Genomic DNA, 15,566 nt, shown 5'->3' with positions numbered 1-15,566 from the left:
ACAGCTGCATCAAAATCATCTTTCTTTTGTCCCTTATAATATTGAACATGTCAATTTTCACCTAAAAGTTTTTTCCTAATTTTCCCACTTTGTAAATTCATTCCAATCTATTCCACCTCTCATAATCCTGCTCTGCAATAAACACCTACACTCTTCCAACTTTGTAACACTTAAAATGCCATTTTCTGGGAACTTGCCCTTTGTTCATTTATGCCATACCTTTACTTGTTTTTTTTATCTGTTTCTCTATAAACCTTTTTCATTTCTCTCAAAGGACCTGTGTTCTCTTTGCTCTTTGAGAAACCCTTTTTTTATCTTTTATCTTTAGATTTTTTTTTTTTTTTTTTTAAAGAGCTCTTTTTGAGGGCCTTGAGGGTTTCTTATGACTTAGTATGTCTACTAAGAATGTTGCGAGCTACATACTAGAAATTATCCTAGTACAGTCATGCATTTTAAAGCTATATGCATCTCTCCAGTTCACCAGGAATCCCCCTGGGACTCCCCTCTGATCAGAAATATCTGTAAAGCTTTATGCAACTGTGAACCCAGTTCACTTAAGAGTCAAGTCCTTTCCTTATGCTTAATATACCAAAGTAGCCAAATATATGAAATCAACTCACCAGGTCGACGGCTTCATCACTCAGCTCGAGCAACTGCTGTAGGTGAGTGTCTCGTTTTACGAGAAATCCACTCATCCAATCTTTCAGTGATCGCTTCAAATGTGGTCTAGTTGTTGTCAGCCAGTCACTCCTGTTTGATGTTGGAGCCCACCCAGGGATGCCAAGAAATGTAGTGGAAATTCACCTGTAAAATGAATCAGGCCACTCCAGTGGTAAAGCTTAAGCAAAGAAAAGCTTTATTCTTACTCACAAGCCTGGGTAGCCATCCTACTACCAAGATATACCTCAGAGAGCTTCAAAGGTTAGTTCCAAAATACAGCATATTTATCCAACACAATCATGCATGTTAATTTTTCAGAAGACAAAGAATCAACTAAATGATTGGCTAAATATAAAACGTAATTAACATAGAACCTCCTGTCTTTCTTAATCTTACAAGGACATGTTCCTGTCCTGAAATGCTCAATTCTTCATCCACATTAGTCTTCCTCAGCACATTCCATAATAATAAGATGTTTTTCATTCTTCAGATGTGTCCTCTGATAAGACACCATTCTTTGCATCCCTTTTCCTCTCTGACCTTGGCAGAGATGGCCATACAAAGAAACTTCAGTCGACTTAGCTACAAAAAGAGAAACTATTTATCTAAGCATTTGAACATGTTTGGTTCATTTATAGTAAGCAATTTACAGTTAATAAAGCTGATTCTGATTCTGTTATAAAAAAGAAATAATGAAAAAGATACGAATCATAATGAGAATCAATAAAAATTAAAGGATGTATATGGACTTTTTACAGTGTTTAAAAATATTTAGTGGAAGATATCTGGTGTAATTAGAAATATTATTAATATGTTTATAATTTCAGGAATTTTCTCAGAGGCATGGAATAACCCCTGTTTTTAAAATATGGTGATCCATCAGAGCTGAATAATTATAGACCTATCAGTTTATTGTCCTGTCAACGATTATCGAAAAGTTTGTAGTGGAACAGCTTACCACCCATCTTAACAAGCCCTTTAAGATTACATCCAAAGCAGTTTGACTTTAGAGCCAATCATTAGACAGAAACGGCCAATTGTTTTTTTTCTAGAGAATGTTCAATTGAAATTAGTTGAATGAGTTGTGGGAGCCATATTTCTAGATTTAAAAAATGGCTTTGACACAGTTGACCCTAGTATCCTCCTTACAAAGTTGTCAAGGTTTTATTTTACACCCAAGGTAATTAAATGGACAGAATGACTTTGACAGAAGGATCCAGAGAGTAAAGATAAATAGAGAGTTGTCCCCGGCCCTTCATTGTAATATTGGTGTACCTCAGGGATCCATTTTGGGACCTCTTTTGTTTGGTTTATATGTCAAAGCTTTGTCCACTGTTTGCAGTGAGTATGAGGTGCAGATGTATGCAGATGATACTGTGGTTTACAGTATGTTTATGCAAAGACTAAACAACAAACCGCCTCTATACTCACTGCTGTGTTGCCATGTATTGTACAATGACTTATGAGTGATAAGTGATACAGTGATAAGTATCTCTGTATCACTGTGGATTCTAACCTTATATTCAAAATGAATGTTAATAAAGTTATAAACATGGTAAAGTTTAACTAATCAGTTTTGACATAAACTGTAATATTAACTAGAAATATTCTTTGGAGTGATGTGCAGTGACCAAAACCAGTCTGGTCTCTAAAACAGTCAGTTATTCTTAGGGTTATTTCAGTTAACAGATACATTCTGTGGGTCTGGTATTTTCTTTTCACACCCCACAACCTAACCTTATAATGCATTTCATTTGACTAATCATGGCCCACACATTTGACAGCTAGGCTGTTAAAACAGCTGATGTTGCATGTAAAAAGACGTGTTTAATTTGAGCGTACCCTGTTCCCCGTCTGTCGCTCACTTCGGCTTTGTGTTGAAGAAGCGACACTAGGGGTCTCTTTTGAGAGCCTCGCACATCTCTGAACTTGAGAAAAGGCCAGTGAGAAATTGGCAGACAGAATTTGCATGTTCCGCCCCCGGACATACGGGTATAAAGGGAGGGAAATATGCATCTGTCCATTCAGCTTTTCCTTTGGAGCCAAGCTGTTGTGTGATCAGCGAGCTGTATTCACTGACTGTTCGCTCCTCTCTACAAAAGCTTATGCTGTTGGATCTATGGCGCATATCAGCGGCTTTCTCCTACTCTGCACAACAGTGCAGCTTTGCCCCTGGGTGCTTCGATAGTGCTGTTAAAAGAGAATATTTTCCTAAAAGAGTTTACATTCTCTAAAAGAGCAATGTAACAGCGGCGTTGAACATCCTTTTCAGGACGTATCTTTATAAAGATGCCCTTCCACCCCTGTGTATTTCCTGGATGCGGTCGAGTTCTCTCTGCTCCTGATGGTCACAGACGTTGCCTCGTGTGTCTGGGCAGCGATCACACCGAGGCAGCATTTGTGGATGGTTCGTGTTCTCACTGCGAGAACTTACCATGGCAACGTTGCGGTCGGGGCTTTCCTTCCTAAAGGGTTGTCCACGGTATTGAGGACAACCCGGTTGGCGATGGAGGCGATTTGGGAATGGCAGCAGGCTCGGTTTCGCCTGGTAGATCCCCACAAACCACCTGCCCCCCGATATGCTCATTGAATTATGCCCGGGCTCGGGTTGACAGCGGCTCACCTCACAGCCAGTTTGCTTATCCCCTTGAGCCCCCCTGAGCTGGATGATGAGCTCACCACTGCATCGGAGAGTGTTCTGGCATCTGACGTGGAAGACTCGATTGTGCTCGAAGACTCCCAGTCTGAGGCTGACGCCCAGACGGTCGACATGCTTGCCTGGGCTGCCATCAGCATGGGGTTGGACTGGAACCCACCATCCTCCACACAGCCTTCATGGCTAGATGACTGGATCCTCGGGTCTGGGCGCCGCTCACAGCCACGCCACCCCCCCGGTTCCTTTCTTCCCGGAGGTGCATGATGAGCTGATGAGGTCGTGGTGGGCACCTTACACTGCCCGCAACTGACCTCCTCGCTCAGCCGCTCACACTACCCTCGACATCGGAGCGGCCAATGGGTACTCGGTGGTCCCCCAGGTGGACAGAGTGGTTGCGATCCACCTGTGTCCCGAGAATGCCACCACCTGGCGGGATCGCTCGGTGCTACCCTCCAAGGCCTGTTGGATGACATCATCACTGACCTCCAAGTCCTACAGTGCTGCTGGACAGGCCGCCTCCACCCTGCATGCCTCCTGCAAGTTCACCAGGCCAAGGCACTCAAAGATCTGCACTTGGGTAGTACTGACCCCGACGTGTTGCAGGAACTGCGCTCAGCGACCGACCTCGCCCTCAGAGCCACGAAGGTCACAGCGCGGACACTCGGGCAGGCGATGGCCACCCTCGTGGTCCAGTAACAACACCTCTGGCTGAACCTGGTTGAGATGTGGGACGTGGATGAAGCACACTTCCTCAACACCCCTGTCTCCCAGTTCGGTCTCTTCAGCGACACCGTGGAGGACTACACCCATCAGCTCTCAGCGGTGAAGAAACAGACGGAGGCCATTTCTCACATCATGCCACGCCGCGCCACTAGCGCAGGCCGTGCTCCGTCTGCTCGCCGAGGGTGTCCTCCTGCGGCTTCCAGAAAACAACCTGGGCCCAGCTCTCAGCCCCAGCATCGAGCGCCCCGCAGGAAGCGCACATCTCCCGAACGTCCTCGAGGACACAGAAGGCTCCCAAGCGTTCCTGAGATGAAAGACCCAGGGAACAAGACGTTTTCTCAAGTTCAGAGATGCATGAGGCTCTCAAGAGAGACCCCTAGTGTCGCTTCTTCGACACAACGTCTCGTTCCTTTCATCAGGGAACGGAGGTTACAATAGTAACCTAGACGTTATCTTTTTTCCAACTATAGCATGCATTCAATACACAAAACAAATAATAAACAAAAAAGACACTGTACAGACATGGTACTAGCATGCATTTAGCAATATTTATTTGGTATATTCTCCATAAAAATAATAATAAAATAAAAACAGTAGCACTTTTCAAACTAGCAATGCTATTGAAAATACTTTGCCCATTTAATTTTCAACGTGTTAGTCTGCATACAGATTTGTGTGTAAAAGTTGCTGGCAAATGTGAAAGTATTTATATTTTGTACACAATAATTAAAAAGAGATTTCATACAAGACATCCTGTTTCATTGTTTGTATATTTCAAATGGATAATATGGCACATTTTTAAGACAATAGATTTAAAAAAATAAATGTAATTTAATTGCAATACATGCAATAAAAGTTAATACAATGTTGCTTAAATAGACAATAATAAAATCACAGTTTTGATCAAAGCCATGGATCGTAGTGAAAGCTGTGGTTTGTATAGCACATATTATCTCACATTTTTTCAGATTATAGATCGAAAGAAAGTTTTCATGTATGTATTGTTGTTTTACTCTAGTTAAATTTATGGTAAATGTAGTAATATAATGTTTTATTTTTTATTTTTTAAATATCACACGTTTTAAATGCTATTATTACTATAATACACATATTTATATTTCAGTTTTCTTGGGCCTGTAGAAACTGAAGGTGGCTGATTTGGATTTTGTTCAGAGTTCATTGTCTTACAAATTTAATATTAGCTGGTCCTATAACAAATTCATTTATTTCATTTATTCGTGTTAATTATTTGTCAACCGATATATGAAAAAGTAATCGTAATCTATCTGGAATGACAATTTTGGTCTTTAGTATTAGCTAATTGCTTTAAAAACATATAAAGACGTATATGTCTCAAAACTAACAAATTTGCAAAGTGATTGAAAAAACAATTAATATATATATACATATATTTACAACCGACAATTACCAATTTATAACTGAAAAGCAAGAAATATCTCAATAATGATAAAACAACAAAGTCATAGATGTATTCATTATAAGCACATTGATGCCTGATAGCCTGACCTTGGGAGAATCTGGCTGGTCATATAGCTGTGCAAAGGGGTGAGCTACAGGACCTATGTTTATAACACTACTTTGGTATGGAGCCATTTCTAAAATATTTATATATTCAATTTACGTAATATATATATATATATAATATATTCAATTTACGTAATATATATTTACATTTACATTTATGCATTTGGCAGACGCTTTTATCCAAAGCGACTTACAGAGCCCTTATTACAGGGACAATCCCCCCAGAGCAACCTGGAGTTAAGTGCCTTGCTCAAGGACACAATGGTGGTGGCTGTGGGGATCGAACCACCAACCTTCTTATTACCAGTTTACTAGTTATGTGCATTAGACCACTACACCACCACCACTCTATATATATGCATGTATATGAGATATGAGATAATGGAAAGGGAGTGTTGACTTAGTCCATTCAGATGTAATAAACACCAACTATTTAGATATACAGTATAATCCTGAAAAGATGGAAAATTATATAGCTATGCTCAAGGAATTTGCAAACTTTTCAACAAAACTAAATCTTTTATTAAGAGACAAAGCCATTAACATTGCAAACTTTGCAGAGTCCAACAACTACTTTTCTCATATTTTATTCTATCTACAGCCTAAACACACCCTCTGAATCAATTATTTGAAACTGTCAGTTGTACACTATGTGCGTTGGACTACAGAAAGGCACAAGAAGAGTGTTTTGTGATCATGATTTAAAGTAGTGAATAGTGTTATAAGTACATCAAGCGTCTCTGAAGTTGAGACAAGAGTAATGCAAGCTTTTAGTTTTTGTTTCAGTACTATTTTAAAATATAATTTATATAAATGAGACCTCACAGATTTGAACTTTTACTATAAAGTGTTTTATATACCTATTTTTAGTTCACAGATGCCTTGTCTGGGGAAGAGTATGTGAGCATTTCATACTTGAAGCCTGTGCTTCATCTTTTCAATGTGCAGGTTCTTAAGCCACAGGATTATGATACCCAGCTCACCAAGGAAATCAAGTTGAGCATTCTTGAGTGTTTGACTGAAACATATGCTGATCAATCCTCCCAGTAGCTGCTTGACATGGCTTCTCTTTTTGATCCTTGCTTTAAAACTACATACATGAATGCAGAAGGGACTACATGAAGGATTATCAGGCTGCAGAGGGAGTGGCCAACCCCCCAAAATTATAAAATTTTCCAAAAGTGGTTTGAGCAGTGGTGATATCTCAGGGCCACCAAAGCCTTCTCTGCTGGCGTAACATGCCTAATAAATAAATATTTTTTCATCCTTTCATTCTCTTTGACCTTTTGTATGTATTTTCAATCGATTTCCACTCCTAATTCATCAACAAACAAATAGAAAAAAACTAAAAGTTTATCCAGTTAGAATGTATTCCTTGCTGCTTACAAGCAAAGTGTGACAACAGTTTCACAAATCGCATGCCGAAGCCATGCCCCTTAACCGAAGCAGCAAGTGAGTCTGAGCTCCACCCCCTCAGGCCTTCAGAATTTCTATAGTATCCCTCAACAGTTCAAGTGAATGGGCATCTAAAGTCAGACTGTCAGATTCATCAGCCAATCAGATTGATTTATTTGTTCTTGGTGGTTGTGGTCTTTAGTATATGTCCCAGTCCAGGCCTTCTAGTGGGCCATGAGTGACGCAATCACGCTTTAAGTGATGAAAGTAATTTGAAAGCAAAGAGCGTGAGATCTTGCTGATGAGTTGGCTGTCATCACTGCTGGTATTGCTGTTGAGAAAGAGATTCCTATGGATTTAAAAACATGAGATGTTCTGCATGATTGTGCGAATGATTAATTAAACAGGAAAGGAGGGCTGATTTTCACTTCAAGTAAATTGGTAAGTGCTTTTTGCATGGTAATAGCAACATCAGGAGTGTAAATTAGGCTGGCTGGAGCATTCAGTGTCAGATCAAGTTTTGAAAAACAAAATTTATTGCAATCAACATTTAAATTGCAAATATTAGATAGCTTTTTCTTTGCATTAGACCTCCTTGGTTCTTGGTGCGTGGACGTGTTTTTAAAATGTCAATTGGTATTATTAGTTGGCTGCAACATAAATTATGATAGGCATACGGTGTCTTATTCATTGTGAAACTGTGTTTTCTTAATGGCAAGTAAGGCCTAGACTAAAAAGAAGTTCTATACAGTCACGCAACAGCTCAGTGAAACTAAAATGAATGTGACATTGTGTTATCAATGACTTAATGCCTCATTCTGTGAGTAGAATTCACATGTGGTCAGTAAAAGAAGATGTTTTAACCACTCAATGATGATTTAAAGTAATATACTGTATACATTTTGAATTAGTGGCATTAATGTGCTTACACGCTATATGCGGCCAAAGTTTGCGCTGATTACACTGTTTTTGTAATTTATGATGACACTGATACTGCTAATGAGCTGTCGCCATCAAGGTAAGTGGAGCTCCAGGTCACACCAACCGATGACGTGGACTAATGCCGGTAAAAAGATGTTAAGCAGTCCGTTCGAAATTTTCCTAAAAGTTCACCCAGGCGAACTGTTACGAACCACAGAAACAAATGCAAAAACATAGACTTTTTTGCCAGATTTTGCTATAAATAATGTCCCACCCGTTCGTTATTCGATTTCGTATGAAGTATATATGGGCATTTATGGTTCGTGAGAACTGTTCTCTTTGTTTTGCTCTTCTAGAGTGAATTGCTGATATAGTTTTATGACTCAATGTACCCAAGTGTCGCAAAGGCCTAAAAAAGGGTATTTGTTTTGTTTGTTTTCCTATCTAAGTTGATTGCCAGCATTGATACACTTGAAACCTTTAAAGAGTCTGGGCCCAGTGAACAACTGTGTATACCACAGAAAAGATTCAATAAGAGTGTATACCTTTGATAATTGGTGCAAACCGTGTATAATATCACTGTTTAACGTGTAAAAGCTTTGAGTTTTTGATCTGAAGTTTACTTTGAGTATTCGATTCGCTGTTTGAATCTTTTGATTCATTATTCGATTCTTTCGAACTATTCGATTCCCTATTTTATTCCCAGTTTAATTATTTGATTCTCTATATGAATTTATTCACTTAAACTAACCATCTGATTCATCTGAGCGATTCACTGTTAACTAAGTGAACGGAGTCATTTGATCAAAGCACTTGATTCTATAAGTGTGCAATTTATTAATTTACAAAGTATTTGACTTCTATGTGAACAATCTGATTCTTTTGAGAACTATTTGGTTCTTTAAGGGAACTTATGAATGTTTGATTCCTATTTCTTGTTGACCAATTGTATTTCAAATGTATGATCTGATATATCATTATTTTATTGTTAATTGGGGACTATATTGGGTTCATGTTTGTAGAAAAAATGGTTGCACTTTACAGTATGTGTACTTTCAGTATACTTACAGTGCACTTACCCTAGAAAGTAATATTAGGTAACTACATGTACTTAATGTGGATTAAGGATGGGGTTAGGTTTAGGGTTAGTACCTAGTAATTACTGTAGTTGTTGTAACTATATAGTGCGTAAATGTAAACAATGCTGTTAAATAAAGTGCTACCGTAAAAATATTATCTGTGAAGAGTTTCAGTCAAGACTTAGGCCACTTCATAGTACAGAGATGGCACTTAACAGAGTTACAAGTGACTTGCTTTTATCATCTGCCTTTGGCCATAGATCACAACATTCTCTTGGATAGTCTTGTGAATTATGTTGGCATTTGCAGGCAGGCATTAGTGGTTCTATTTGTTCACTTTGTTTGGGGAAACAAAGAAATGTTATATCAAATAGGTTAGGAGTATGGAGTGTCACAGGGTTCCGTATTAGGTCCTCTTTTTTCCCTTGTATATGCTTACGTATGCTTAACATCATGCAGCCCTTCCCATACAGGCATATTTGAAACACAATCAGTGGAAAATGAACATTTCAGGGTTAACACATAACGTACATCCAACACATTTTATCTGAATGTATCTGTAACAATGAATAAAAGATGGGAAAGGAGGAGGCGAGAACTGGATTAACAATATAAATTATATTTAATGGTTAACTTAAACAAAAAGATAAACACATACAGATACAGGGCAGCTGCCTGTAGTTCTCTCTCTCTCTAACTGCTGCCTCCAGTCGCCTTTATCCCTCTCGGGGCTTGAACAGCCTGATTAGGGGCCGGGTGTGCAGCATCTCGGCCCGGCTCCACCCTTCCACAATATCAAACTGTTCACTCAAGCATAGTATAAACTAACAAACTGTCATTATATATGAAATATTCATGAATGAAATTGGTTACTTCCGTTTTCATCCAATATTCCAGTTTATAACCCATCTTTCAATAGCAAATCTTCTGAATACTCCAATGTAATACAATACACTGTGATGTTGGGTGTATGAGTGACTCCTTCCCTTGCCAATTTGCAACTTGCTGTTGTGAAAACTCTGCAGCATTTGGTGGACTGTGCTTGAAATGCCCACCTACTTTTTGGCATTTGGCTAATGCACTGTCAAATTCCACAGAGACACTGTGACAGAAAGTTGGAGGTGTGGCAAGGCAGGTGTTCAAATGGCATCTCTGTGTTTAGTGTGCTTACTTTATCCTCAGTGTTCGAATGCTTGCAACATCAATAAGATGCTCGGTCTCCACATAATGTCTCCCATCTGTTTTCACACAGTTTCCAGTGTTCATCAATATAATGTGCCATAACCCAGAGGTAGCTATGGTTACTCAGAGAGGTCCAATAGTTTCCAGTGAGCACAACAGTTGTGTGTTCCAGCTCCTCCAATATTTTGTCCTCTTGTTTTCATACAGCTCATCAGAGTCCTTGGATGTGATCTGAATAATGTCCTGCAGGCCTTCGTCCTCCACAATATGAATTGGCCTGCAAGCTGTTGCTATCCATTTTGCTGCAGTTAGTCTACTGCTTGTTGAGCTGTCCATTGGTCTCTCCCTCACACTGTCAAGTGTGGTCTGTCACAAGTGCCCAGGGAGAGCACTAGTTGTGTTAGCATTAAGTTTTTCTTGCAAATTATTTTTCAGACTGGATGTACTCCAGTAGTAAGTAAATCGCAGTAACTGCAGATGGCTATGGTTTTGTTGAGTTAGTCATCTGGGAAAGATTTGAAATGGATCTTTCCATTGAAAATATCTTTCTCCATTTTTTTTTTAATTAGCGGTGTTCGTGCAAATTAAGTGGCTTCTCATAAACTACAGTACAGGTGATTTCAAAGGGTCACAACAGAATGTGCGTTAATGCCGTTAAATTGTTGCATTAAAAAAATATTACATTAACGTGTTAACTTTGACAGCACTAATTGTTACTTGATCTTCTACAGAACCTGGGTGTTGTGTTTGATAACAATCTGTTCTTTAAAAAAATCATATTTTCCAATAGTTGTTGAAGAGCATTCTTCTACCTTAGAAATATTGCTAAGTTACGACACATGCTCTCTGTATCTGGTGCCAAAAAGCTTATTTACATGTTAATGAATTCAAAGCTAGATTATTGTTATGCACTACTGGGTGGATTTCCAGCAGGCTCGACAAATAAGCTTCAGTTGGTTCAAAATGTAGCAGCTAGAGTGCTTTCTAGAATGAGATTAGAAGAATATGATCATATCAGCCCATTTTTATCACTACATTGGCTGCCGGTTTTGTATCAGATTTAAAATTCTGCTACTTTCTTATAAAGCTGTGAGTGGTCTAGGCACTTAGTATCCTTTTCCTATTTGGCTCTTAAACTCTGGAATAGCCTTCCTAGAAATTCTGGGGACTCAGACACACCTTTAATTCTTTAAGTCTAGAATCAAGATCTCTTTAGCAAAGCATACACCTAATTTATCCCTCAACCCATAATTATGGAACTAAAAACACTTATTTTGTTCTATAACTCTGCTTTAAAATTAAGTGAATGGCCTTTACTCTAAAATTATTCCATTTGTTTCCATGTCTCATCCTAGGTATACATCTCTAGATTACCAGAGCCAGCCAGATCCAGCTTCGGTCTAGCCAGATGTTCCTCTCCCACCATGTGACATCTGGACTACTAACTGCAGCCTGTGCCAACCAGACAGTGAGGGCGATTCAATGATCACTGTCTGCTTCACTTCAGTCTACTATGATGGACTTCACAGAGATGTTACCAACTTCCACCTCACCAACCACTACCTGCATCATCTTGGTTTTAGGATGGATTCCACAGAGAATAAACTGCAATCAACCGCAATCCATTTGAACAGCAAGTAACACTTCAGTGACTGCACCTTGCATCACTTCTCTTAATGTGGAATTGATAGACAATCAATTACTGCCAACAAAAACCTTTAACAGCCAAAGAGTAAAAGTTCCTTATAATGGATGGTAACACGATTTTTGATGGTCCAAAAAGCACAGACAACCAGCATACTCCAGTGGTTAAATGAATGTCTTGTAAAGCGATATGATCGTTTTTGTTGTGAAAAAGCTCAAAATGTATGTATTTTTTAACTATAAATAATCGCTTCCATTAAGCAGTTCTATGCATGTTCACGAGAGGGCTGAGGTCATGAAGACTCTCGTGTGATGTATTGGAATTGGCATGTTCATGCGAGAAGTGATGCATGCACGACACACCAGGAAGGGCAGCGCTGTTTACATCTCAGTAGGAGGAACACTGTACAGACTGAATTTATAAACAAATTTAAGCAAATTTAAACAAAGAGGAGGTACAAGTTTTTTCACAGACATATTTATTTGAAACTGTTTACTCTGACCAAAAGCACAGGGAGATGGAGGAGGCTGGATCAACAAGCCTCAGAGAGACAGAGAGCTCAGAAGCATGGTGGTGCACATGTAGGCAATGCCAGGCAATGCCAACAAAGGTAGAGATTATCTGATGCAACAAATGGAACTTTGCCATGCCATCGCTGGAAAGACCATGTGACCTCAGCCCTCTCGTGAACGTGCATACTGCTGCTTACAGGAAGCAATGATTTATAGTTAAAAAGTACTTAAATATTAATCTTATTCGCAAACAAAAGCATATCGCTTTCATATCACTTTATAAGACATCTGGATGATGTTGAAGCTGATTGTCTGTGCTTTTGGAGCATAAAAAAATTGTGTTACCATCCACATCCATTATAAGGACATACTGAGATATTTTTCTTCAAATGTTATCTGCTGAAGAAAGGAAGTCATATACATCTGGAATGGCAAGAGGGTGCATAAATGATATTACATAAGTGGAGTAATACAGATTAATGCTAAAAGCTAAAATACTCTCTAATGGCAGAATAAAGTTTGAAGCTGTATTTTCACTATTATTGTTTACTTCCGGTTGCTCTCTAAAACACCCTTGAGGGGACTCTGTTCAAGCTGCCTCTCGTGTAACACCTTGGCATGTTCAAATGAAAGCAAAACCAATGATACTTGTGAACAGAGTTCTCTTGTAAACAAAACGAGCTGCACTTCCTGTTGTATTGCGTCTGTCCGCGCGTGAACATGTCAATGCACCTACGTTATGAGAGAGAGAGAGACCGTGTGAACTGAGTACTGTACTGTACATATAAATATACTGGTCTGATAAAGTAGTCATTGCATCTGTGTAATGCAGTAAACATGTGATTGATTAACCAAGTGGCTTTTTCACATCCTTGATATTGCTTTTTAAAAATAACAATGCAAGAAATGTTCATGTCTGTTTTTATTTAAGCTTCATAACTTGTCAACATTCCCAACTTCTCAACAGAGAGAGAAAAAAGATATATATATATACACATTGCATCCCAATACATTCAGTTTTCAACATTTCACTCATACGCATGCTGAGTTTAATGTATATGGCAATAGAGTGGACCAAACCAACTACGTTTTTACCTATCCTGCATTCATTTAGGAGTTATTACATTATTTACACACAGTCTTACACCCTGGAAGACATTTCTCCAGGATTTTTAAAACACTTTTTATGGCAGTTATACACAAATATACAGTTAAACATTGGGACTCTTTAATAAGTTTCATAACTAGACTGATACACAGTAGATACTTGTAGTTGTACATTTCATCTAGACAAATATTTTGTCTAGTCCATTTGTTATTGTTGCAAATACATTAAGACTAGTATATACAGACAATAATAATAATAATAATAAAAATAATAATACTAACAAACAGTTATACACAACTGAAACATCTTGTTAAGCTCTGTTGCTGTCATTTAGAGAAAGATTTTAAAAACAAGCTTTTATTTCTGCGAGGCTGTTCATTGCAGTATGAAGAATCTTCAGGCAAGTCACTGAACAATAAGAAAAGTGTTGACATGTATGTTGTATTTTACTGCCACAGTGTTAGTAATTGATGAAATCATTAAATCCATACAATCCTTATTTTAAGTGAAATTAGTTTTAGATTAACCTTATATTACTGAGATATGCCATTCAATCAGACATATTGTTTTAATATTGATACAAAGTATAACATTTCCATAGTAACGAGTAATTTTTTTTAATCGGTAGTGAAAAAAAAAAACACAACCAATAAGAAATTTGATAAATATTGAAACTGAGTTAATAATGTCAATTCCATGAATTCATTTTGCAATATTACTCTAAAGGCAATACATTTAAAGTAGTATACCTAATATGTTAATAGATTGTCTTTTGATCATTTTAAATATATATATATATTATTATCCTCTCAGTAACTTTAAAGTTAATGTTTTTTAGCAGCAGTTCTTCAATTGCCCAGTTAATCATGAAAATGTAAAAACTATTAATTGTCTGTAATGTGTAAATCGTCTGTAAATCTCACAAAAACATGTCCAGATGATGTACTCCAAAATCAAAAAAATCTAAAATAAATCACATTTTGCTTAAAAAAGGTTGCCTATTTTGGACATTACGGGTTTTTCATTGGCTACCTAAAATAGGCATACTTCTCTTAAGAAAAATATCATTTCTATTTTTGATTTTGATCTTGAGTTTTGCTGTAACATAATTTTTCTACAGTTGAAGGCAGTGTGAAATTCTTCCTCATTCACCCAGTGAGAATAAACATCATTCTTTGGAATCTTGATCATGCTCTATATTTGGTGTTGATTAAGTTTTGTGTTTCTAAAGGAAAAAATAAATGTACAATCAAAAAATGTGTGATTGTAAAAATTCTGCAGTAATATGGGAGTGTATATTTATGGTCAAAAGGTTGCAAACATGGCAAATTTTAGTTTTACTATTATTGAATGGAACCGGTTCAGATTGGATTTTCTGGATGTTTGATTATAATAGATTTAGCACATTTATCTACATTTTGAATAGGTTGACTGCATGTACAATTTCTTTAGTTAAAGTAATGTTACATTTGAAGGCATAAGAAAATATAAATGAATACATTTTTGTAATGTTATTTAAACTAAATTAGAGAAATAAGATATTGCTGATTAAAGTTCCTGAAAGTTAAAAAAAAAAAAAAGGATTAATACAAAAAACAAATAGTGAAAATACAAGCAGGAAACGCGACAGATTACCTGTCATATATCACTGAATCACTGTCATGAAATATCACACCTGTCTATGTAAACAGTGGGGGAAAGATGTCCATGGGCCGAGAAAACATGATGACAATGACTGTCAATCATTGTGCACGTTCACAGGGTAGCCAATATGCTCATAAATGAAAAGCACTTTTTTCAAATCTGTTTAAAATGATATTAACGCACATGAGATGAAGACTCCAGCCATATCAGTGTTCTAGAGAAAGTGGTTTTATTCTAAATTAGGGTGATCCCCCCTCATGGCGGCCGCCATGTTAAGATCACATAAGCAGCTGAATATTACTCACTTAATCTCAGTTACCCCCCAATTAGCCTTTTTCACAAGAATCGGAAATTACGTCACCGCAGGGTAAAGCTACTTCCGCTATGGGTTTACGGCTAAATGCTTTAGTATACACTTCTCTCGAATAACATTTATTTTCTCTTCAGTATGGTCTGTTTTCCAAAGATTCACAATATTATAAACATAGAAATTATT

This window comes from Xyrauchen texanus, chromosome 33 (genome assembly GCF_025860055.1).
Source record: "Xyrauchen texanus isolate HMW12.3.18 chromosome 33, RBS_HiC_50CHRs, whole genome shotgun sequence".
Taxonomy (NCBI): Eukaryota; Metazoa; Chordata; class Actinopteri; order Cypriniformes; family Catostomidae; genus Xyrauchen; species Xyrauchen texanus.
This window is presented reverse-complemented; position numbering follows the sequence as displayed.